Source organism: Schistocerca nitens, chromosome 8 (genome assembly GCF_023898315.1).
Source record: "Schistocerca nitens isolate TAMUIC-IGC-003100 chromosome 8, iqSchNite1.1, whole genome shotgun sequence".
NCBI lineage: Eukaryota > Metazoa > Arthropoda > Insecta > Orthoptera > Acrididae > Schistocerca > Schistocerca nitens.
In genome coordinates, this window is record NC_064621.1 from 299,455,642 (window position 1) to 299,483,187 (window position 27,546).

Below are 27,546 nucleotides of genomic sequence, written 5' to 3' on the forward strand. Positions count from 1 at the left end.
AACGTTGTTGCGATACCTCGTGTAAGGAGGAGAAATGCGTACCATCACGTTTCCGACTTTGATAAAGGTCGGATTGTAGCCTATCGCGATTGCGGTTTATCATATCGCGACTTGCTGCTCGCGTTGGTCGAGATCCAATGACTGTTAGCAGAATATGGAATCGGTGGGTTCAGGGGCGTAATACGGAACGCCGTGCTGGATCCCAACGGCCTCGTATCACTAGCAGTCGAGATGACAGGCATCTTATCCGCATGGCTGTAGCGGATCGTGCAGCCACGTCTCTATCCCTGAGTCAACAGATGGGGACGTTTGCAAGACAACAACCATCTGCACGAACAGTTCGACAACGTTTGCAGCAGGATGGACTATCAGCTCTAAGACCATGGCTTCGGTTATTCTTGACGCTGCATCACAGACAGGAGCGCCTGCGATGGTGTACTCAACGACGAACCTGGGTGCACGAATGGCAAAACGTCATTTTTTCGGATGAATCCAGGTTCTGTTTACAGCATCATGATGGTCGCATCCGTGTTTGGCGACATCGCGGTGAACGCACATTAGAAGCGTGTATTCGTCATAGCCATACTGGCGTATCACCCGGCGTGATGGTATGGGGTGCCATTGGTTAGACGTCTCTGTCACCTCTTGTTCGCATTGACGGCACTTTGAACAGTGGACGTTACATTTCAGATGTGTTACAACCCGCACTCTATCCTTCATTCGATCCCTGCGATACCGTACATTTCAGCAGGATAATGCACGACCGCATATTGCAGGTCCTGTACGGGCCTTTCTGGATACAGAAAATGTTCGACTGCTGCCCTGGCCAGCACATTCTCGAGATCTCTCACCAATTGAATACGTCTGGTCAATGGTGGCTGAGCAACTGGCTCGTCACAATACGCCAGTCACTACTCTTGAACTGTGGCATTGTGTTGAAGCTGCATGGGCAGCTGTACCTGTACACGCCATCCAAGCTCTGTTTGACTCAATGCCCAGGCGTATCCAGACCGTTATTACGGCCAGAGGTGGTTGTTCTGGGTACTGATTTCTCAGGATCTACGAACCCAAATTGTTTGAAAATGTAATCACATGTCAGTTCTAGTATAATATATTTGTCCAACGAATTCCCGTTTATCATCTGCAGTTCTTCTTGGTGTAGAAATTTTAATGGCCAGTAGTGTAGATAGTTCATGGACTTGCCTTGTGTAGTAGTATAGAATAGTTAGACTGTTAACTCAGCGCCTGTTATTTGTAAGCAGTGCACTAAGATAAATAATTATTAATAAATAAGATAAATTAACAAGTCTTGACTTATTTATAACTTATTAGTGTTAACCTAATCATAGAATCCACTTTCTGTTTAAGTATTTTGCAATAGTATTTTCGTTATGGTGTCCAGTAAAAAGGACTATGTATGCTGCTGCGAGAGAGCAATTTTATAGCTATTCTCGCACGCTAGCGGTAATTAGTTAAGGACGAACCTGCAGCTTATTCTTCGGAATATCAATTATTGGTCGTCCTATTAGAAAGATTTTTAAACAAGTGGTGTGATTATAAAAATACTATTATTATTAATTGAAAAATAAGAGAACAGTTAATTAGGACGCCACATTAGCTTCACGAAACTTTGTAAAGATTTTGGTGTTGACGGGATATTTCACCAACTTCCCTTCATAACATTTAGTGAAAATGATTTAAGGTGGAATCTAAGAACATACTGTCGGCTCAACAATGCATACAGAGGTAAAGAATGTGTGTGGGCACTCTTTAGCTGCATTTGTTTCATAAAAGGTGAGTGATGAAACAGTCCCTCCCCCTCCTCCCCCCCCCCCCACACCAACCCGCCTGACGTTAACCATGTAAACAGAAAAAACAGCACGAACGGGAATCATACCCCTTTTCTTTAAACAATGAAAAGTTATCAGCAAAACTGATACTCTCAGTATAGCTTCTTAGCTCTGGTGTAACGGGAAGAGACAGTGAAGAAATCGATACGTCGGCTGACAGCTGTTTAAAAATGAATGTGAACCGTCGAAGACTGGCCCAGTTTCCTCTGTCACCCCATCAGCTGCTTCCCGGTATGAAGTCACTGCCTTGATAAGGTCTTACATAACATTATTTGACGCAGGCACAGCCTTAAATTTTTCTTATGCCTAAACACAATTCTTTGTTATATTTTCATCTGAATGTTTCTTCCCCTGTTCCTTCTGAAAGTGTATTAAATGGAAATAACTTGATATTTGTTTACTGACGCTAGAGTAAAAGGTATGAGAGTCATATGAAAGTGTGGCATGAAAACGAACCGTGGGGGACTCGTAGCTAAGTTAGTTTTGTATTACAAGTAGTTGAGGCACTTGACACGCATTCGAGTTGACTATGGTTCAGTTCCCGATACGCCCAGTCAGATTTAAGTTTTCCGTGGTTTCTTGGAAAAGCACCCGCCTAATATCCGTTCCCTTCTTTCCTCCCAAACAACCTTCGGCTCCGTCCCTAATGACATCGTCGTCGGCGAGACGTTAAATGCCAATCTTCTTTCTGTTTTATTGAATACACTTGCACCGAAATATTTGACTTCTTTCTATATAAATGTTATATACTTTAAGTTTTTGTAGAAATAATTTTTAGTCTATTATAATCATGCTGCATGCAATTTTTTGAGAAAAGAAACGTTAACGACAAAAGTCAAGAATGGATGTATCATTTGTCAAAATTTCAAGCTTTATAACACCACCATTGTAGGATATTCATAAGCCATAAGTCATAACACTCTTTCGTATCCCTAAAACACGTCACTATTCATTAGTGAAGGGAAATTTAGAGAATAAACTTCGAAGGCTTACTGAAAAGTTATGTCTCAGAATGTTTTTGAGAAACCTCGTAAAACTTTTTAAATAAAACAAACGTTACTAGCATCTCACATCTTCAACAGAATCACCCTGTCGATAAACACGTATCTCCCAACGAGAGACCGGTTTGTTGATACTGCCTCTGTAGACCGTCTTTGTTGACGGAGCCATAACCTTACCTCTGCTTGCACTGCATCACTATCAAAGCGGAGTCCTCGAAGAAGTCGGAACTGTATGGAGGATGATCGATGACAGTGAAAGCAAGGCATCGGATTGTTGCCCATGTCGCTTCGCTGATGTGTGGTGTGACATTGTGATGCTGAAGGGGAGGGCGCTCCATGCGTGACCGAACTCTTCGAATTCGAAACTATTACAGAAGCTGATTCTCACGCACCAAGATAGTTACGTTAGACACCGCCATGTTACACGCTACACTTCGGAGCTCACTAGTGGCAGAGGGCTGCAACTACGTAGACATCAAAATAAAAGATTTGCAATGTTAATAAGGAATGTTTTACTTAAAATGATTTTAAAATTGTCACATAGAAAAATTCGCAGTCATTACTTTTTCAGCACGCTGTGGAATTTCTTCTTTCTTAATATACATACAAATGTGGTAGCGTGTTCTGAAAATGTAACTGACATAGGTGCTCCATTAAGTACAGTATGTTGGCTTTCAGTGATCAGTCTGTGGTTCCAAAACCTGAACGGTACCACTACTTTGAATGGACTGCAGTTACGGAGACTATCGTTTTCTGAGATGTGTAGAACTTTGTACATTGTGTTTCGTCAAAGTTTAGCGACTACCCGTGCGTTGACATTTTCAAATGAATCATTAAGTTCAATTTAATCGAGAGAACTATTATTAACCCTATTTTCATTATTGTATATCTCTACAAATCAGGTGTTTGGTAACAGCGAGGTAGATATTCCTAAATTATGGAAAGGTGTCTTCAGCCCCAAGGTTTGTCACACACCCTAGCACTTAATCTCTGATAGTCACGAACCTCTTCGTCCTGCGATATGAGAGCTAGCTCATGCAGCCAATTACTGTTAAATCGTAGTATGCTGATGCATTAGCTCCATACTTAACAATCATATACAACCGTTCGCTCGACGAAAGATCCGTACCCGAAGACTGAAAAGTTGCACAAATGGTTCAAGTGGCTCTGAGCACTATGGGACTTAACATCTGAGGTCATCAGTCCCCTAGAACTTAGAACTACTTAAACCTAACTAACCTAAGGACATCACACACATCCATGCCCGAGGCAGGATTCGAACCTGCGACCGTAGCGGTCACGCGGTTCCAGACTGAAGTGCCTAGAACCGCATGGCCACACCGGCCGGCAAAGTTGCACCGGTCACACCAATATTCAAGAAAGGTAGTAGGAGTAATCCACTAAATCACAGGCCCATATCGTTAACGTCTATATGCAACAGGATTTTAGGACATATATTCTGTTCGAACATACTGAATTACCTCGAAGAAAACTGTATATTGACACACAGTCAACATGGGTTTACAAAACATCGTTCCTGTGAAACACAACTAGCTCTTGATTCACATGAAGTGCTGAGTGCTATTGACAAGGGATTTCAGATCGATTCCGTATTTCTGGATTTCCAAAAGGCTTTTGACCATGTACAACACAAGCGGCTCGTAGTGAAATTGCGTGCTTATGGAATATCGTCTCAGTTATGTGACTGGATCTGTGATTTTCTGTCAGAGGTCACAGTTCGTTGTAATTGGCGGAAAGTCATCGAGTAAAACAGAAGTGATTTCTCGTGTTCCACAAGGTAGTGTTATAGGCCCTTTGCAATTACTTATCTATATAAACGATTTGGAAGACAATCTGAGCCGGCCGAAGTAGCCGTGCGGTTAAAGGCGCTGCAGTCTGGAACCGCAAGACCGCTACGGTCGCAGGTTCGAATCCTGCCTCGGGCATGGATGTTTGTGATGTCCTTAGGTTAGTTAGGTTTAACTAGTTCTAAGTTCTAGGGGACTAATGACCTCAGCAGTTGAGTCCCATAGTGCTCAGAGCCATTTGAACCATTTGAAGACAATCTGAGCAGCCGTCTTCGGTTGTTTGCAGATGACGCTGTCGTTTATCGACTAATAAAGTCATCAGAAGATCAAAACAAACTGCAAAACGATTTAGAAAAAATATCTGAATGGTGCGAAAAGTGGCAGTTGACCCTAAATAACGAAAAGTGTGAGGTCATCCACATGAGTGCTAAAAGGAACTCATTAAACTTCAGTTACACGATAAATCAGTCTAATCTAAAAGCCGTAAATTCGACTAAATACCTAGGTATTACAATTACGAACAACGTAAATTCAGAAGAACACACAGAAAATGTTGTGGGGAAGGCTAACCAAACGCTGCGTTTTATTGGCAGGACACTTAGTCAATGTAACAGACCTACTAAGGAAACTGCCTACACTACGCTTGTCCGTCCTCTTTTAGACTACAGCTGCGCGGTGTGGGATCCTTACCAGATAGGACCGACGGAGTACATCGAAAAAGTTCAAAGAAAGGCAGCACGTTTTGTATTATAGTGAAATATGGGAGAGAGTGTCACAGAAATGACATAGGATTTGGGACGCACATTAAAAGAATGGACATTTCGTTGCGACGGAATCTTCTCACGAAATTCCAATCACCAACCTTCTCCTCTGAAAGCGAAAATATTTTGTTGGCACCGATCTACATAGGGCGGAACGGTCACCACGATAAAATAAGGGAAATCAGAGCTCGTACGGAAAGATATAGGTGTTCATTCCTTCCGCGCACTATACGAGATTGGAATAATAGAGAATTGTGAAGGTGGTTCAATGAACCCTCTGCGAGGCACTTAAATGTGATTTGCAGAGTATCCATGCAGATGTAGATGTAGAGTACGCCATACCGCTAGTGCAAATTCCAGTTTTTACTTATGTGAAGCATTGTTAGAGGTGGTGCTATCAAAAGTATCCGGACATCTCTCAGTGGACATTGAAACACGTATGTTGTGCGGCAGCGATGCTGAGACATTGTAGAATCTCTGACCAGAGCAGTTGCGCTCGACTCGCAGTAGCGAGCAGTCAGTCAGTCTGCAGTAGTCAGTCCTCACTAGTGCTAGGAGTCTGTGAGTAGTGGTAGCCCAGAGCAGTCGGCGGGCGTCGGCACAGCAATGGTCGAGATTCAGGATGAGGTATAATTTTATTAAATAAGTATTCATGCAGCTTTGCGCTCATCACATAATCTAATCTATATTCGTTGTAATTAATTTTCAAATCGCCCCAATAATAATCTGATTTCAAAGCAATTTTTAACTAAACAATGATTCGAATTCCTTCCATTTCCTTTAAAGAAAATTTTCAGTTAACTTCAAAAAAATTTAATTATTGCGATGCATCTCCTCCTGGCGCAGAATAAGAGCAGATATTTCACATGCAGTTATACTAAGGTAAGAAATTAATACTGATTTTTGCACAGGGCCAAAGACCGACATTTCGGTTAAATTGAGTTTTGATTATCACTGTAGTTTCATTATCATGGGATTATCTTTCATTATTTAATGGGAACTTATAGTTGGGTCAGATTGCTAAATTTTGTTTAATTGTCTTTGTCATTAATATTTTGGCTCCATTTCTATTAAGTATTGTCCTTTTAAAATTTCTGTGGGAAGGTCACACTTAGCTGTGGCACCATTTCTAATAAATATAGTCTTTCAAAATTTCTGTGGGGAGGTTACACTTGGCGACACCCAGTCCAGGATCGTATTTCGTTGTGAATCTTTTGAAAAACAGTCAGATATCTGCTCTTATTTGCTTAAATATAATTATAATTTGGCGCAACGCTTTTACTAATTTGTGACTTTCTTTCCTCAGATCATCGGCAATTCGTTGCTCTGTTGTATTGGTGTGTTGCTTTTGCATTGTGCTTATTTGTTTTGTGATTAATTGTGACTATTGTAAAAATGCCGCGAAAGACTGTGAATAGTGTATCGCGAGGTATTATGAATGAATTTACCGACTTAAACAACGTGAACGATAGTAATTGTGACACGCAGTGTAATGATGACAATCCTGCGTTCACTGACAATCAATGCGTTCCAATCACTCATGATGATTTTCGTCTTAATGATGAACAAACGAACTCTGTTATGTCGTCTGTTGATTTGACGACAATCGATGACGCGGGACGCTCTATTGTAATGAGCGCTGCCCAGATTAACACAACCGGTTTACTAAATTCACGTGACGAACAGACAAATTTGTCTAGCGAAAAAGAACAGGATACACAAAGTACGACGGATTTATTTAATTCCGAAATAATGACCGACAGTGTACGTTCGACTGACAAAGCTTTTTGTATATCTCAAAATAACCAAATGGTTACAGAAAGCGAGACAATTTTAGATCCACCATTAAACAGTACAGTGAATAAAGTAGGTAATGTTACCTCGGATCAATTGATGGCATTATTGTTACAAGTTCTTGAAAAACAAGACAACACTTCCGAACAGTTTAATGAAAAATTAGACAACAATGATGTAAATCTCAAACAACTTAGTGAACAGGTCAAACAACAGAACGAACAGTTCAATAAAAAATTAGACGATAATTCCAGACAGCTTAATGAAAAATTAGACAACAATTCCAGACAGTTAAGTGAACAAATTAGAGACGTTGCTGCGCAATGTCATGACACTAAGGTACAGTTACGCGAGGAAATTGAGGCTTGTTCGCGAAAAAGTAGCGAAGAAATTAAGTCTGTTGCTCAGGAATTAAGGGAATTGCAAACAGCTGCAACAGAAACACTCAGAGACGAAATTAGCGGAGTCGCTAAACAATGCTCTGAAAAAGCTATACAATTACGCGACGAGTTTAAAGCAATGACAGCAGAACTTTCGCGCTCAATGGATGAAAAGATTGACGCGAAATTCGAACAACAGAACACTCAAATTAACGAACGTCTTAGTCTTCACATAGAAAACAGTGATACGCGTTTCCGCAGATTTATTGATGATCAAAATAAAGTAAAACGTCAAGTAATGGAAACAATCACTGCTCAGAGACAGGAAGACAAACGTAAGATGTTTGCGAAAGCGAAAACATACGTGGACAACAATATTGCTGCAGTGTCCGACGAAATTAATACCATCAAACAGTCGAACACAGAATTACGTGATGAAATTTCTGATCTTAAATCAAAAACAGATACACACGCAGTAGATATTCAAACAGTGACAGACAGATTTGAACAATTAGAACTAACACAGGATTCCGATGTTGTCAAGGCTGACGTTAGAAAACTGAACGAAACTACACGTAAATTGCAAAACCAGATTAATGCCACTGACACTAAAACCGATGATCAGGTAAAAATACTGACTGAAAAATGTGATGAACTGGCCAGTCGTATTGACGTGATTGAAAGTAATGACGGTAAATCAGACGATACTTCACCGATTTCATTTAACCAAACACCTGAATTTCAAAATTTACAGCAAACAATTAATGAAATCGATTCGTCTAATAACACGTTGCGTAGAAAACTGTCAAGTTTACAGCAGGAAGTAACAGAGATGAAAAATATTTCGGTTAATAACGCATCACAGCAGACGCCACTTTGCGAACATTTGTCAGATTCGCGCAACGCGTGCAATTTGGGTAATCTACAAAGAGCACCCGACTTTGATTCTGAACAATCACAGTTCAACAGATTCTCTTACAACCATGAACCTGTTCCATCACACAGAGACGATAATTTCGATTACAAACATTTTCTGTCAGTGAGAAAGTTTAAAATATTTAAAAACGACAGAACACAGATTCACCCGCTGGATTGGATACAACAGTTTAGCTTTGCTTTTCCACCGACTTGGCCTGTAACGCATAAACTTGAATTTATTTGCAGTTTTTTGGAAGGCGAACCGGCAACTCGTATGAGACCGATCGCGAGACAATGTTATTCGGTAGAGGAATTTCAGAATGCTTTTCTGTCAGCGTATTGGTCGAAAACGACACAGCGCGGAATAAAAGATCAATTAATTAGTTTACCAAATTATGAGAATTCAAATTTTCCCAGTGTGACGCAATTTTTTGAGCACATGGTCCAGCAAAATCAGTATTTAAGTGAACCGTACAGTGAATCTGCACTTATACAATTATGTATCTCTAAATTACCGCGGTCATTAAGAGTGTCACTTTTAACAGGTCAGCAAAAGGAAAATATTTCAGCATTCAGAGATCTGTTACAGCTCTTGGAAGTACAACAATCTGATTACTCCTTTGTAAATAAAAACTTTTCATATAACAACCAAGGTCAGCAAACTTATAGTAATTATGATCAGACACGTAATTACAATAGGAAAGGTAACAGGCGCTTTAGGACCGACAACCACCAAAACTTTAATAACAGACAAGATTCTAATTATCAATATCGTCAGAATTTTCAGCAACAGGAGCCATATTTTAGTAACAACAGAGGTTTTTCACAACAGCAACAAAACCAGCCGGTTAGCATACCTAACCAACAATGGAATGCACAAGGTCAACCAAGCTTTAATGCTTCGCCGCGTGCACGTATAGTCCCCGGTCCAACAAATAGTAACGTACGGGAGCAAGAAAATAACTACGTACAGAGAAGACAGTATTTCAATTCCTATCGTAATGCACCGTATAGGAATGAGTATCACGATAGACGTAAAAATGACGAGCACAATTATCAGCGTACGTTTAATAACAGTCGGTCCTACCAGCAACAAAATCATCAGCAACAACATATTCTAGTAAATGAACCCGACAGTAGGTATCATCCGGAGCGTAACACGTCTGGAAGAAGTAATAGAACTGTTCAAATAGTAGAAATGCCACGGAATCCTCCTGATAATAGTAACACGTCAGATAGAATTTGACTAGATACTGTAAAGATCGCATCTTCCAATAACACAAGCACTACCTTTGACACGCAGAATGTTGTTCACGAAAATGTTATTACTTTTGATGATATAAGAGACACTCTTTTACAGGAAAGACCAGTTGTTCAGAAAACTATTTCACATCCTGTCATCGAAATTAAAATTGGTTCATCGAAATTTTCAGCAGTAATTGAGTCCGGATCACCTATGTCAGTCATTAATGAGGAAACTTTTAACGAGTGCAACAAAGAGAATACCTATCCTACATTACCTTTAGGCAAAACGAAAGTAAAAGGAGCAGTATCAAGTAAAGGAGTAGACGTTAAATTACAGACGCATTTATCATTTTGTATTGGAGGTCATACTTTTCACTCAAATTTTTGGATTGTTCCCTTGTTGACAACAGACGTAATTTTAGGTACTAATTTTCTCATACAACACGACGCAGTGGTTGATTTTCAAAATTCTTATTTAATGCTAAAAGATGAAAATGTGCAATTAGCTTTAGAATTTCAGCATTCACTATCTGCAGAAGAACAAACAATTAACCGCACAGAGGTCATTTCCGCAACACGTAACATAGACTGTAATTCCGCATTGTTCACAGACACGTTCGTACATAACTATAACACTCCAGACGAAGCTGAGTACGACGTAATGCAGATGATTTCCGATAAAGTTAAACAAAGCAGTGCAAATACAGACGACGAACGAACGCAATTACACAAAATTCTTTTACAGCAAGCTCCAGTTTTCGACAACATACCTGGTACTATGTCCGGCTTTATGTATGAATTTCAAGTCAAACAGCACGACACATTTAAAGCAAAGCATTATCCTATTCCGTATATTCATAGAGAACAAGTTAAAAAAGAATTGCAGGATATGCTCGATCAAGGAATTATAGAACCGGCAGTTAGTCCGTACATAAACCCGCTACATATTGTTAAGAAAAAAGATGGCTCACTTCGCCTTGTACTTGATTCACGTCACATTAATGACATTATTATTAATGAAACAGATCGACCACAGACATTAGAGGAACTTCTACAGAAATTTCACGGTACAGCTATTTATTCTACACTAGATTTAAAATCGGGATTTTGGCAAATTCAACTTCATCCGAATTGCAGAAAGTACACAGCTTTTCTCTGTTTTGGCGACTGTTATCAATTTTGTAAATTACCATTCGGCTTAACTATTTCTTCTGCAGCATTTATTCGCGGTTTGAACACAATACTTCCGACAGAACTTAAAGACAGAATTACGACGTACGTAGACGACATTCTTATTGCAGAAGCTAACTGGTCTGAACATAATCTGATTTTAGAACGATTATTGCAAACTTTCCATGCACAAGGACTCACAGTTAACCTCAGTAAATCGCATTTTGGTAAAACTTCTATAAAATTTCTTGGACATGTAATTTCAGCAGAAGGCATTGCGCCTGATCCGGAAAAACTTCAAGCTCTACGTGACATTACTGTTCCTACGACGAAGAAACAATTACGCAGTTTTTTGGGTTTAATTAACTTTTTTCGCAAATTTATTCATCACTCTGCTTTAGATACGCCTAGATTATGCCAATTAACAGGTAAAAACACTATTTGGTCATGGGATAAGCAAGCACATTGTGAATTCGTGAACCTGAAACATGCTTTGTTGAATGCTCCACTTTTATCGCACCCAGATCTTACTAGAAATTTTTCTATTGCCACCGACAGTTCCAACACAGCTTTAGGTGTACATATTTTTCAGGAAATTGAAGAAGATGGCTCAACAGTAATTAAAAACATCGCATTTGCCAGCCGCATTTTGTCACCTGCTGAACGAAATTATTCCGTTACTGAACTAGAAACATTATGTGTTGTATGGGCTTTTACGAGATTTCGGCATTTTCTTTATGGAAGACACACCACCGTTTACACAGACCATAGAGCTATCCAATTCTTACTTTCGGCTAAATTCACTCACGACAGATTAAGCAGATGGAAACTATATTTACAGGAATTTAATTTTACGATTGTTCACATTCCCGGTACACAAAATGTTGTAGCAGACGCATTTTCTCGTTCTCTCAGCAACAATCAGCAAGACGTCGCAACCAACTTCTGCAAAGCAAATTTCAGTGTCATGTACATTCAGCAAGTTGCATTTGAAAATTTTATTTCATCGTCATTACAGGACATAGCACGAGAGCAAAGCAAAGACAATGTATGGAAAGAAATTAAACACTTTTGGCAAGATAAGAATAATGTTACGATTAGGAACCACTACACTGTACGCAATGACATTCTGTTTCGCCGCTCTCATCCTGACAGCAATAATTGGTTATTATGCATTCCTGACGAACTTGTTAACAAATTAATCTGGTATACTCATTTAAGTTACGCACATTACGGAGCTAGAAAATGTTTTCTTATACTGAGACAGAACTGTTATTTTACAAATATGGAAAAACGTATACGACGAGTTTTAGCGTCATGTAAAATTTGCCAGAAAGCTAAGTCAGACACCACTTCACACATTCCTCCATTATATCCCATTATACCTGTTAAATTAAGACATATGGCTGCAGTAGACATTTTTGGTCCAATTCCGAGAACTAACAGAGGTTTTTGCTACATCTTTGTCGCTGTTGAACTCACTTCAAAATTTGTTACTTTCACTCCGTTACGTAAAGCTACTGCCAAAACTGTTTCGAAAGCATTTGTAAAGCATTTCTTATTTCATGTAGGGCATGTGATGAAAGTAATTTCTGACAATGGATCACAATTTCGTTCTGCTATATGGATACGCATGTTACGAGCTAGAAACATTTCTCCGATCTATATATCCAAGTACCACGCTTCTTCGAACCCTTGTGAACGACTAATGAAAGAAATTGGTAAACTGTGTAGAATATACTGCCACAAAAGACATGTTAATTGGGACACACACATACACTCATTCCAAGATGTAATTAATTCCATTCCAAATGAATCCACTATGCTATCTCCGTCTGTTATACTGAAAAACGTTGAACCACCAAACAAAATCAAAGAGTTAGTAAATTTTCCTACATCTCGTCGATTACGACACCACGAAATAATTGACATTGCGCTGAACAACATCAAACGTGCCGCAGAGCGCCGGAGAAGACAGCAAAAACAGGTTTGTAGACGCCGAGACTTTCACATTGGACAGAAGATATTAGTACGAACACACTATTTATCCAGTAAATTAAAAGGTAAGTGCAGTAAATTTGAACTTCTATACGCAGGTCCATATCGGATTCGCAGCATTCCTCACCCTAATGTTGTACACGTCGAAACTTTGAGAACCAGAAAATCGAAAGGCAATCACCATATCTCCAATGTTAAACCGTTTATTACATGAACATACTTTATGATTTATCACGCTGTAATACATTTTCAGATATTTATGTGAACAATTATTGATGATTATCGTATTTTTTCTTGGCAAGTGCCCGGCAAGGTAAGGTTGGCAGGTCGCTCTTCTTGTCGTTACACACTAGACCGTGCATATTTTTCCAGATGAACTTACGCATTTTATGAATAATTATGTAATCCTCTGTAATGACGCATTAATTTTATCAAATTCTCTCTCCATTGAAGTCTTTAATTAACAAGCTGAGCACAACGAATATCACATTTTGTCTTTCTTATGTATGTACGATTGTTTTCATGTTTTGTTTGTATGCACTGTGAACTAGTTAAGGTATAACACACACCATTTGACTTTGACTTTTTGCCCTATGATATCTCAACATCGTGACTGTTTTACATTTTTTTTTTTGCTGCTGCATTGTGATATTATCTGTACATTTTTTGCCTTTGAACACTGTCTATGCTTTTGACATATTACGTTTTTCTGTCATGTTATGCTGTATGCTTAATTGTGTCACCATTAACCAGTCATTATTTAATGGGTATATGATTTAAATGCAAGACATTAATCTTTGTTCATCAATTTCAGAAATAAATGATGCGTAAAGGAAATGAATTAAACAGAAGTGGGAATTTCACCTACGGAATAAACGAAAGAAGATGCAATAAGCTAATGAGGACGAGTAAATGGATCAGAATTAACAAGCATTAACCAGAATATATTATACACATCGCAGAATAGCAGTCTTAACTAATTTTTTCTTTCAGAATACAAAGCGATTGATGCAAGCTGTCAGACGGAACTACACATCTTAGTTTTAAGTGATGTAATATGCTAGGTATAAGGAATAGTTATGTGATGAATAATGAAGTGATTTTTTTTGCAGATGATAATGAATGCTGATAATGAATAATGATGAAGAATATGGTACTATGAATAATGAAGTTTTTGTTTACAGGTGATGATAATGATGAAGTTATGATGATATGAATAATGAAGTTTTTTCTTTACAGATGAGGATAATGTTGAAGTTATGTATTTATGCTATGTAGTTATTTAAGTATTTGTTGCAGTTTACTTTGACAGCAGGTGTTATATTGCGTAGTAGGATGACTGAAGGTTTTGGAAAGGACAGCTATGGAACACATATTTTTTATACACATTTCACTACCTGTTCATTCGAAGTTCACTACTTTTCAGCATAGTCTGCGTTTCTTCTTTCAGCTCAATAATCCATTTTGTATTTTTTCCAGGAGAAGCTTTTCATGATACTTACTAAACTTGTTACTTATTATACCTGTTCTAGTACTTGCAATTTATTTTTTTTACCCATTTGTATATAATTTACAAACGTGATCACATATAATACCTTGTGTCACAACCTTGCTACAGCTGACGAATGACGTTACACATTTTTCATTTATAGGAACAACCTAGAAGCAATTTTTTCTCTTTTTTTTTGTTGTTTTTCCTTATAATTACGCAAGCAATGCATTGCTAGCACAAAAAACAAAATGTATTACCAGTCCCATATAATGTCACTAGTTTATGATAATTCTGCATAATACTAATTAGCTCTGAATAGTATGTCACTTGAATAATGACTTCTTATTGTAATGAGACTACTTATTATGCCCATGATTCTTAATGCTATGATTGTAATTAACTGATTTTTAATAATGACTTGTTAATTCGATAATTGATGGCCACTGAGTGCCAATAATTACCACTGAGTGCCAATAATTAATGTAACTAAATGTTTTGTTAGTAATTATGCCATTAATTAACTACTGTTTTCAATGATGACTTCTCCTATTAATACTGAATGATGATAAAAGTTGCTAGGCCACTGAGTGCCAATAATTAATGTAACTAAATGTTTTGTTAGTAATTATGCCATTAATTAACTACTGTTTTCAATGATGACTTCTCCTATTAATATTGAATGATGATAAAAGTTGCTAGGCCACTGAGTGCCAATAATTAATGTAACTAAATGTTTTGTTAGTAATTATGCCATTAATGAGCTCCTATTTTTCAATGATGACTTCTCACGATAATACTGAATGATGATAAATGTTTTGTACTAATCAATAATTGCTAGCCACTGAGTGCCAATAATTATTTGTAAATATGTCATTTGAATGAGGAAAAATGTTTTGTAATACTCAATACTTGATGGCCATTGATTGCCACTCTTGTCTGTAAATTAATTAATGAACATTTTTCTGTAATATTACATTCATGGTACAGAAATGTTCAATAACTGAGCTATGTATGCCGCATACTACTTATGTAATCACCTATTAAGGCTTGTCTGTTAGTTAATGTCCTTCAACTTCTGAGCTAACTACCCTGAATTACTGTAATATCCATTTGTCCTATACATCCTCCTAATCATGGAGCACTATATTTGGTTTTGCACTAATTCTACGTTGGTGTGCCTCTTAAGAGCATGGTGTTGACACGACATGCTGTCCACCACCGTAAGCGAAGAAGACGTTATTATGGTCCCACTGTTTGGTGTACCTGATGTACTGCCAAATGATAGCATGGAATAATACTACGACGTTTCACTGTCTTGATACGCTGATAAATACTTCTGGGAACGGAACTGCAGATTGTATCACTTAGTTGTGATTCTGTGGAAAGATATGGACTTTCAGTGCAGCTATGTGCAAACTAAAGTGCTATAACCATGATGCAATCCTTTCCTTTCCTATCCTAATAGTGAAAAACATTTTTAGCTAACATCATTTATGTTCATGGCCTATACATTTTTTCGATTTATTGAACTCCAGTGCGAGTACACTTGTGTCACTTGTCGACATGATTTTTGCCATTTGTTGTCAAAATACTAAAGACATTTTCGATTTGTTTTGAAGTGCAGTATGTGTGCACTCTTGTCATCTCTATTGTATATACTTTTTGTGATTTGATGATTATTTACCCTTGTGTTTATTTGTTATGAAAATGTTCAAAAGCTTTTCAGTGCATGTGCATATGTTTTCAACTGAACTCTAGTGCCTCTGCACTCTTCCCAATTTACGATATGATTTGTGTTCATTCTGTATACCTTTTATGATTTATGTCACTTGTTACTCATTGTATATACATTTCGTTTTTTACTGATATGTTCTCCACTGCAGTGCATGTGCACTCATGACACTTGTCAACATGATTTTTTTTTGCCTGTTATGAAACTGCTAAAGAACTTTTCAGTGCGTGTGCATTTTGTTATCTGTCAAATAATTTGTATATACATTTTTCCTGATTTGTTTTATACTTATATTTTGTCTTGTCTGTAATGTTTTGTAATTGGTGCATGCGCACAACATTTAATTCATGTATTACATCCAAATATTTTGTAAATGTTAATTAATTAAAGGAAAAATTTGTTACGATGGCAAGTCCAAATGACTCACCATCGCTGCCAAATTTTTGCCCCCCCAGTGGAGGGTTATGAAACACGTATGTTGTGCGGCAGCGATGCTGAGACATTGTAGAATCTCTGACCAGAGCAGTTGCGCTCGACTCGCAGTAGCGAGCAGTCAGTCAGTCTGCAGTAGTCAGTCCTCACTAGTGCTAGGAGTCTGTGAGTAGTGGTAGCCCAGAGCAGTCGGCGGGCGTCGGCACAGCAATGGTCGAGATTCAGGATGAGGTATAATTTTATTAAATAAGTATTCATGCAGCTTTGCGCTCATCACATAATCTAATCTATATTCGTTGTAATTAATTTTCAAATCGCCCCAATAATAATCTGATTTCAAAGCAATTTTTAACTAAACAATGATTCGAATTCCTTCCATTTCCTTTAAAGAAAATTTTCAGTTAACTTCAAAAAAATTTAATTATTGCGATGCATCTCCTCCTGGCGCAGAATAAGAGCAGATATTTCACATGCAGTTATACTAAGGTAAGAAATTAATACTGATTTTTGCACAGGGCCAAAGACCGACATTTCGGTTAAATTGAGTTTTGATTATCACTGTAGTTTCATTATCATGGGATTATCTTTCATTATTTAATGGGAACTTATAGTTGGGTCAGATTGCTAAATTTTGTTTAATTGTCTTTGTCATTAATATTTTGGCTCCATTTCTATTAAGTATTGTCCTTTTAAAATTTCTGTGGGAAGGTCACACTTAGCTGTGGCACCATTTCTAATAAATATAGTCTTTCAAAATTTCTGTGGGGAGGTTACAACATTCATAAGGGGTACGTCCCGCCTTCGACTTTATGACAGATTGACCCCTGCTGAGGACACTTTCAATGAGGTGCCTCAATACCTTTGGAGGAATAGCAGTCCAATCTTCCTCCAGAGGCGAAACCGGCGAAGGTAATGATTGGACGCTGAGATCTGGAGCTAAGTCCATATTCTAACTCATGCCAAACGTGTTCCATTGGGTTCAGATCGGGTCTAGGCAGGACAGTCCACTTCACGAATGCTATTGTCCACAATCCATTGCCTCACAAATGCTTCTTAATAACAGGCTCCATTGTCATGCTGATGCAAACAATAGTCGTATCAGAAATATTCCTCCACTGTAAGAAGGGCATAGTGCTGGAAAATGTGTTCAGATCCTTCATCTTTTTAGTTTTCTTAAGCACAATAAGGAGATTGCACACGACAGACAAAAAACACCCTCGTACCTCAACACCACATCCTCCGTACTCCATTGTTGGCGCAGCACATGATAGTAGGCACGGTTCTCCAGGCATTCTTACTGCCACAAGGTATATTGTGATTCATCAGTCCAAATCACTCGTTTCCAGACATCCGCTGTCTAGTGGTGTCGCTCTTTGCTCCACCTCCAGCGTCGCTTAGCTTTGACCACTGAAATGTGTGGCTTATGAGGAGCTGTTCGGCCATTGCACCCCATTGTTTTTACGTACTCACATTCGCTGTGATAGCTGGACTGCTGGTAGCAAACTGGAACTCAAGAGTGATTCCTTCCGTTGATTTCATGTGATTTTTTGAAATTACCCTCCGCAATGCTCGATGATCCGTCCGTCAGTCCACGAGGCCTGCATGGTCTTCGTTTAGTTGTGGTCGTTCCTTCATATTTCGACTTCACAATCACATCGTCAAAAGTTGATTTTGGTAGCTTTAGAAGGGTTGAAATGTTCCTGATTTTCTTACTCCGGTCACATCCAATAACTAGTCCACGTTCCAAGACACTGTGATCTCGTGACAGACCCATTCTATGGTACTGCTTCTCTACTGACAACACAATCATTCGTGCCTACTTTGATACTGGCGGGTCTGCCTCTTGCGAAATATAGTTTTTAATTCCACATTACATAGGGGCGTCCGGATACTTTTGAACATTGAGTGTATTGATGATGATGAGGTCCCATACTCCGAAGAGCGTAGGGGACGATGCGGGAAACCCGCACCGTCGTACTAGGCAAGGTCCTAGCGGAGGTGGTTTGCCATTGCCTTCCTCCGAACATAATGGGGATGATGATGAAGACGACACAACACCCAGTCATCTCGAGGCAGGAAAAATCCCTGACCCCGCCGGGAATTGAACCCGGTACCCCGTGCGCGAGAACGCTACCGCAAGACCAACTACGCGCTAGAAAACAGTCATTTTAGAAGAGAATAAGAATCGAACCCTGACGTTTGGTTTACGTAATCGAACGAATCATAAACCCATAGCAGTCACGAAATACTTCTGGTCCAGTTCCTTGGCGTTACCACTAAACAAACTGATTATTCGCGGGAAAATCGTCGTTTGAAACTCGTTCTCCGATTAAACGGAGTTTTGCGAACAGCTAAGAAAAAGAAAAAACAACAGTAAACTAATGTCGATAGGTAGCTAATTAAAGATGAACTTCAGCTTCCGAAACGCGATGTTGTTGCTCATCTTGTCTACTCTTCGGTTGTTTGGCCTTGCAGTGTGCTCCTAGACATCTAATTAAGATTGATCTTTCGAGGCGTGCCTAAGCCTATTTAGGTGCGTTTAGTGCGATGGGGCTTCACATATTCTTGTCGCTATTGGGACAGGATGGATTTTTTTCCAATCCTGCAGAACATCAGTTATCTGAAAACCGACCAGACGAAACATCGGTTAACCAAAAGCCTTCCAGTCGGTTAATTCAAATTCGCGCGCGCCCAGTGGCTATCAAGAGTCGACAGGCGATATAACAACTCAGTGTTATCGACGACCAAGACTCTTGCGTCGACAAGGAAGAAAGTCGTGACGACAGTGATGAAAAAGAACCACCCAGTGAGGAAGTTTTCCGCAACCTTGAGACAGCTGCTAAGTGGTTAGAATAACAAACAAGAATGTGATCCTGTATTACTGCCGTCTTTAAAACGATTCAGTAACGAAGAGACAGAGAGAGAGAGAGAGAGAGAGAAGAATAAAGGGTAGGATTTAACATCTTGTCGACTTCGAACTCATTAGAAACAAAGAACGAGCTCTAAACTTTTTAGGGATGGGGAAAGAAATCTGTCGTGCCTTTCAAAGGAACAATTTGCCTGAAGCGATTTGGGGAAATTACGAAAATCCTAAATCTGAATGACCAGGCGGATCCTCCCGAATGCCAGAGAGAGAGAGAGAGAGAGAGAGAGAGTAAAACGAGTCTCAGCTCAAACAAATTTTGGGCATTCGTTTCAGGTAATCAAAGCTCTACTGCGTATGTTAATTTAGAAATATTCTAGTTTTTTTATTTTGATTTCTACAAAAAACGGCTACCGGTACAATAGCAGACAATATGACGTCACTCGCACTTCGAAAAGCTGATTTCTAAGAAACAACTTTCATTCAAAGTTCTATACTTGACGACCATTTCCACTCCACACTGAACACACGCAGTTAAAGTACAGTATAGGATTGACTTATAGTACATACTTATGGTAGGAATACTTTTCACAAACTCAATGGCTCCCTGGCAATCGTTGGCATGAAAGTAGCACTAAGAAACTGTTATTAGCGTCTCCATCACTCACTCCCTGTGTAACGGAAAGTGATTATTAGAAATGTTTTCAGAATCTCTGAACAGCAATTGTCGACAAACTGCAAGAAAAAAGTAAATTCAAGCGGATTTGGCCGATTTTGCTTTCCGTAAAATAATACATCATCACTCGGCATACTTTACCCTTGGCATCGGCTGAGGCTCAGTTATTAGCGGAATAGCTCGGAGTGCCAAGTAGTGGTTTGTTGTGTTTTCCGTCGGTTGAATCTCTTGCGTAATGATTCTAAGCATCCAATACCAGAGAGAAAAATTCCATTATCACCTGGTGTCTATCTGATCAATTTCCGTTATGTTTCTTATTTTCGTTTCGAGTACGGTAGTAGGTGCACGTAACGTATAGGGTTGCTTCCAAATTTATCAACCCAGAGCAAAAACACAATACAATACCTCTTGTTAAGGCTACCTAATTGGTTTCAGATTTCATTGAAAATTTTACAGCTGTGAAATGAATGAAACGTAACAATTCCAATTCTGAAATGGAACTACACCGAGTCAGATTTAATGTAGTCACAGCTAGAAATATTCATGGAGGTATGTTCCGTCTTTGGAACTAAATGAAAGGCTGTTTTTTTTTGCAATATGCGTTTCGCTTCCTTTATTTACGAAGCATCATCTCTGGCCTGTAATACATGTTCGTTTTAATATATGAAAGTGAACTCCGCTCGAACAGGCCATGCAGGCCGAACGTTACCGACGGCCGCCGTGTCATCCTCAGACCACAGGCATCACTGGACGCAGATACGGAGGAGCATGTGGTCAGCACACCGCTCTCCCGGCCGTATGTCAGCTTACGAGACCGGAGCCGCTACTTGTCCATCAAGTATTCTCAGTCACTCTTGTTTTTCCGGTTACACACAACTTTTACATGCCAAGTTTCGTGAGGGTAAATTGTCCTTTTGATGTTATTAAGGATTTCCAAAGTTGTTAGTTAAAGTGAGTCATCTTGGAGATTGTTTACTCTGTCTCCAAAACACGTCTCCAGGATGATACATATGAACTAACAACACTGGGAATCCTAAGTAACACCAAAACTTTAAGCTTACGAAATTTGTGCTGCGAAAGTTGTTTCTGATTTGACAAACAAGAGTGGCTTAAGAAAAAGTAACATTATTATACTTGTAGCTACTGTAAAATGTATTTATTATGTGTATAAAAACATGTATTACATGCACTGAAGATGCTTCATTAATGAAGGAACGGCGGAAAACGAAGAAAGCGACAGTTAGAAGTATCTTTGTAATGAATAATTTTTGCAACACATACTACACTCTAACAAGGGAACCTCCCCATCGCACCCCCCTCAGATTTAGTTATAAGTTGGCACAGTGGATAGGCCTTGAAAAACTGAACACAGATCAATAGAGAAAACAGGAAGAAGTTGTGTGGAACTATGAAAAAATAAGCAAAATATACAAACTGAGTAGTCCATGGGTAACATAGGCAACATTAAGAGTGACGTGAGTACAGGATCGTCGTGGTCCCGTGGTTAGCGTGAGCAGTTGCGGGTTCAAGTCTTCCTTCGAGTGAAAATTTTAATTTTTTATTTTCAGACAATTATCAAAGTTCAGGCACTCACACATAATTAACTTCGCTCTCCGAAATTCTAGGACATGTTCAGATTTGCTTGGACATATGCAGGATTTGACGGTCTACACACGCAAAAATTTGAAAACGTTAAAAACAAATGTTTTGACAGAGCACAGAGAAAACTGTGCGACTGTGAAACTGTTGCATTCATTTGTTGCAGTTTATGTGACAAACTCTTATGTTTTCATCACTTTTTTGAAAATGATTATCACATCCACAAGAAAACCTAAATCGGGCAAGGTAGAAGAATCTTTTTACCCATTCACCAAGTGTGCGAGTTAGGTGGGTCGACAACATATTCCTGTCATGTGACGCACATGCAGTCACTAGTGTCGTATAGAATATATCAGACGTGTTTTCCTGTGGAGGAATCGGTTGACCTATGACCTTGCGATCAAATATTTTCGGTTCCCATTGGAGAGGCACGTCATTTTGTCTACTAATCGTACGGTTTTGCGGTGCGGTCGCAGCACACAGACGCCAAACTTATTACAGTGAACAGAGACATCAATGAACGAAAGGACAGATCATAACTTTGCAAAAATAAAGTAAATAAAATTTCTGCTCGAGGGAAGACTTGAACCAAGGACCTCTCGCTCCGCAGCTGCTCACGCTAACCACGGGACCACGGCGCTCCTGAGCTCACGTCACTCTTAATATTGCCTATGTTACCCATGGACTACTCAGTTTGTATATTTTGCTTATTTTTTCATAGTTCCACACAACTTCTTCCTGTTTTCTCGATTGATCTGTGTTCAGTTTTTCAAAGCCTATCCACTGTGCCAAATTATAACTAAATCTGAGGGGGGTGCGATGGGGAGGTTCCCTTGTAAGAAACGTGTTCAGTAAGCCGTAGTGGTTACGCCTATATTTTAAGCTGACTGCTCCGCACAATTACGGATTTCCAACGTGCTATCACTGTGTACTTCTTCATACCGGCTTGTACTGTCTACCGTGATATTTACAGTTAAACGTTAACTTGCGCGGAGTCACGCCACCCACCGCATCGTTACCAACCATATCCGCTACACCTGTAGCGCCGCCAGTCCCTTGCAGGATCTCTTACTGAGTGACAGACGGATATGTGTTATAAAACGCCGGCATGGTAAATTGCATCAATTACAACAGGTGAGCCTAGCGACCGGCGCTTCTTACCTGCAGTGTTCGATGATAGTGCGTTCCTCGAGATTTGTGTTTCCCCCAAGCGACAAAGCAATTGTGGTGTACGCTACGCGCAGCTGTAGCGGCGGCCCGATGAGGAAGCGCAGTGGGCTGACACTTCCCTTCGGACAGGCTGCGCTTTCCTGACTGAGAGGGAAGCGGCTACTGCAGCGCGCAGGCGGGTGGGTTGGCAACGGTGAGGCGCGCGACGCGCTCCCAAGCGGACGGGAGCGTAACTAATACGCCGGTAATATTTGCCGAGCCCGTTCAACTGTGAAGTGCTCAAACTGTGGGAAGTTATACGGTATTTTTTCAGAGCTTATAAAGGAGGTATAAATGCAGCTAGTAATGTGTTGTTCAATTATAATCCAGCAATTGGAAATACTGAAGTCTGAAATCAAACTGTTTAGTCAATATTATTTTTTGATATCTTACAATAGTTACATTTTTGGTATATTTTTTGGTATAGTAATGTTTTAATATCTACGAAGTATCTTAAAACATAAACTATTTTCTTGCTTATGTCATAGGTCATGGTGTTCAATGATACTCGTAGTTTCCTAATTTTTACTGCCGGCCGGAGTGGCCGTGCGGTTCTAGGCGCTACGGTCTTGAACCGAGCGACCGCTACGGTCACAGGTTCGAATCCTGCCACGGGCATGGATGTGTGTGATGTCCTTCGGTTAGTTAGGTTTAATTAGTTCTAAGTTCTAGGCGACTGATGACCTTAGAAGTTAAGTCGCATAGTGCTCAGAGCCATTTTGAACCTAATTTTTACTTGTGCTCATTTGAAATGCTAACTGCAGAAAGGCAACAAGTCCGCTTCTACAAATTTTACAGGAGGGACAAAAAACTAATGCATACAAAACTCTAAAGCAAAATTATTCTATTTTTTCTAAAAATATGTGGTTGTACGGTGCTTCAGATTACGTAATTTTCATCCAACATGGCAGCTTAAAAATTTTGTTGCCATTCTTCACGTTTTCTTTTTGCAGTAAACCATGTGGAACAAAAATTAAAAGTCTTACATTTTGACGGTACAAATTTAAGTTACATATTTTCATCAAGCTAAATACATTTTAGGTACTATTTCACCAAAATAAACGCATTGACTGAAGAATTCTTGTCAATTTCATCTCTCTTTGCTGTCGAATATCTCAAAATGTCATTCCAAAACTGCATCTTTTCTTCAAGAATCTAAATTAAACATTTCTTAGTATACAGTAATCCATTTTTAAGATGTTAATGAATGTTTGGCATTGTAGACAGGTTCCTCAGGAAGTTCTAGATTCATCCGAGTATTCCTCAAATAAAAGAAATCAGCTCGAAGGCTATTGGTGTTGATCTTACTTTGAGATACCTGCAGCGTATCTTTGTTGAAACTAAATTCATGATACTCTAATAGGGCAGAACTGTTTGATTGAAGTTCTCATAACGATAAATGAGAAGAGGCAGTCTATACGAACTTTAAAGAAATTTTTTATAGTGAAGATCGTGTTCAAAACTGTATTTTATTGACCGGTTTGGACAGGTAAGACTTTCATCTTCACATCTCCAAAAACTTTTCTGGTTGTACGTTATGTTCCATTGTGAACTGATTACTCACGGCATGTTAACGTTTTAGTGGAGAGTATATTGCGTATTCGACACAAGATTGTCAAAAATAAAATTACAAACAGGTTTGTGACTTGAAGAAGTATGCGCAGCTAAACTGCATCTTGTGGGACTAGGTATGTCTACGTATGTAGCACTCCTTTTATGCTTGTCAGGTTGTTAAAATCCACAAGATATAGTAAAAGTGCACACTTATGCCAATGCTTACATTTACTGACGAGACATCTAGCAGCCTTCTCACTCGAAATACAGTGGCCGCAATTCTTTGATTCTGGCTATTTAGCTGGAAAAAGTTGTCCTTTTCAGTTCAATTGTTCTCTACCCGAAACGTTGTCTTTTTGATCGTATTTCTCTTGTATTTGTAGCTTTAATGTTTCCCTTCTTCTTTTTTCTGATGTCAGTTTCTTCTTCCGTTGAACTCATTATGAAGAGTTCAAATTACTCATGAAGCTAATAATTCACGAAACAAACTAACAAAATACGCTACGCACTACTATTGGGTTATGTTTTAGTTCGCACCGAACGCAAACAGTTCAGCTGTTTCAAATGCTATATAATCAGACGTCACCAGAGCTACCTGGTCACACCAGCGCTGCCTAGGAAATACTGTTGTCAGCCGAAAGGGAACACGACTAGAACATTTCCCTTCCTGCAGAAAGCAGTTAATTGTGCCTGTTGCTAAAGGCGTTGTATTGACTGCGGACAAATTCTGTTGCCCATAGTAAACGATATGCCTACCCAGTTGGACTCCTTTGATGCAAAGAAATGAATTTAGAAAATTTTGGACGTGTTTCCTTTCTGTACTTAGTGGCCGGCCGGGGTAGCCGAACGGTTCTAGGCGCTACAGTCTGGAACCGCGCGACCGCTACGGTCGCAGGTTCGAATGCTGCCTCGGGCATGGATGTGTGTGATGTCCTTAGGTTAGTTAGGTTTAAGTAGTTCTAAGTTCTAGGGGACTGACGACCTCAGAAGTTAAGTCCCATAGTGCTCAGAGCCATTTGAACCATTTTTTTTTTTTTTTTTTTGTACTTAGTGATTCTTTTACTTTACATTGACTGGCCAAAAATCTCGTCTGCAAGAAACAACACGTGTTCCGAAAACAACGGTCATGTGAGACCCAGTTCGCTCTGTTGGTCCACGAGACGCAGAAGGCGCCCAGGCAGATGCCGTGTTCCTTGAGTTCAGGAAGGCATTCGATACCGTTCCGCACTGCCGCCTAAAGAACAAAATACGAGCGTACGAAATACCAGGTAACTTTATGACTGGACTGAAGAGCTTCCAGCTAACAGTCCGCAGCTCGTGGTCTAGTGACAAGCGTTGCTCCCTCTGGATCATGGTGTCCGAAGTTCGATTCCCGGCCGGGTTGGGAATTTTCTGTGCCTGGGGACTGGGTGTTTGTGTTGTCCTCAGCATTTCATCATCATCATTCGTGACAGTGGCTAGATTGGATTGGGTAAAAAAAATAGACTATGTAAAAATCGGGAGTTTGTAGGGGCGGTGATGACTGCGTAGTTGAGCGCCCCACAAACCAATCATCATCATTATCCAGCTAACAGAACACAGCATGTCATTCTGAACGTAGAGAAAAATACGTTCGGACGTGCCCCATGGGAGAGTTATAGTTCATTATTTTTCATGAGGCGTTTCGCAGATGATGCTTTTGAACGCAGAGAACTCGCGGCGCTAGAAAATTGTAGCGAAGTGCAGGAAGACCTGAAGAGAATTGACACTTGGTGCAGGGGGTTGCAATTGACTCTCAGTATAAACAAATGTAACGTATTGCGAATAAACAGACAGGAAGTCCCCTTATTATATGATCACACGGTTATAGAACAGTCTCTGGAAGCAGTTACTTCCATAAACTGTATAGGAGTATGCATACGGAGCGGTCTGCAGTGGAATGATCACATAAAATTAATTGCGAGTGCGGCAGATACCAGATTGAGATTAGTTGGCAGAATCCTCAGGAAATGAAGGACAACATGAAAAGAAGTAGCTTACAAAACACTCGTCCGGCCATTACTTGAATATAGCTCTTCTGTGTGGGATCCGAACCAGATAGGGCTGATAGAGGAAATAGAGAAGATCCAAAGAAGAGCAGTGCGTTTCGCTACAGGTTCGTTTAGTAAGCACGAAAGCGTCGCAGAGATGGTCAACCAACTCCAATGGCAGACACTGCAAGAGAGGTGTACTTCTTCACGGCGTGGTTAACTGTTTAAGTTGCTAGAGAGTAAATTTCTGGAAGAGTCAGCCAGTATCTTGCCTCCTTCAACGTATATCTCGGGAAAACACCATGAAGATAAAATCAGAGAGATTCTAGGCCAGATGGAGGATTACCAGTAACAGTACTTCCCATGAACCATTCGCGACTGGAACTGGTAAATCGGGAAGTGACTGGTACAGAAAGTGTCCTCCGCCACACACCACTAGGTAGCTAGCGGAATATAGTAGAGATTACTCTAGTTTCACACAGCACAACACGTTTGGCAGTATGCTCAACCTATGTAAGAACACATGAACTGGCTTTTAAAAGAATTATTACCTGATACATTGATTTCACTTTTTACCTATTATTTTTGTTCACGTGCAAAAAATTAATCATCATCCCGTAATTTCTCTTGTTCCCAGTGGCAGAATTGTACACGACGTTCAAAGTCGTCGCCATGCAATTCCTGAAGCATAGAAATATGGTACGGGTGCAGTCGATGTTGATGTAGCATTCTCAACACCGACGTTTTTGAGATTCTCGATTCTCGCGCAATTTGTCTGCTACTGATGTGCGGATTAGCCGCGACAGCAGCTAAAACACCTACCTAGGCATCATCATTTGTTGCAGGTCGTGGTTGACGTTTCACATGTGGCTGAACACTTCCTGTTTCCTTAAATAACGTAACTATCCGGCGAACGGTCCAGATACTTGGATGATGTCGTCCAGGATACCGAGCAGCATCACAATAGCCATACATCAACACGATATCGACCTTTTCCGCAATTGGTAAACGGTCCATTTTAACACGGGTAATGTATGATGAAGCACTGGCGGGCT

At 39.7% G+C, this 27,546-nt stretch overlaps 1 protein-coding gene across 2 annotated transcripts in view; it reads right to left on the reverse strand.

Annotated features, from left to right (window-relative positions):
- LOC126198965 (uncharacterized) overlaps positions 1–23,039 on the reverse strand; it is a 219,632-nt gene extending 196,593 nt beyond the window's left edge. For both annotated transcript variants that reach the window (XM_049935616.1, XM_049935617.1), the window contains exon 1: positions 22,881–23,039. The gene's annotated coding sequence lies outside the window, so the exon portion shown is untranslated. The remainder of the gene's footprint in view (positions 1–22,880) is intronic.
- Positions 23,040–27,546: the final 4,507 nt, after the last annotated feature.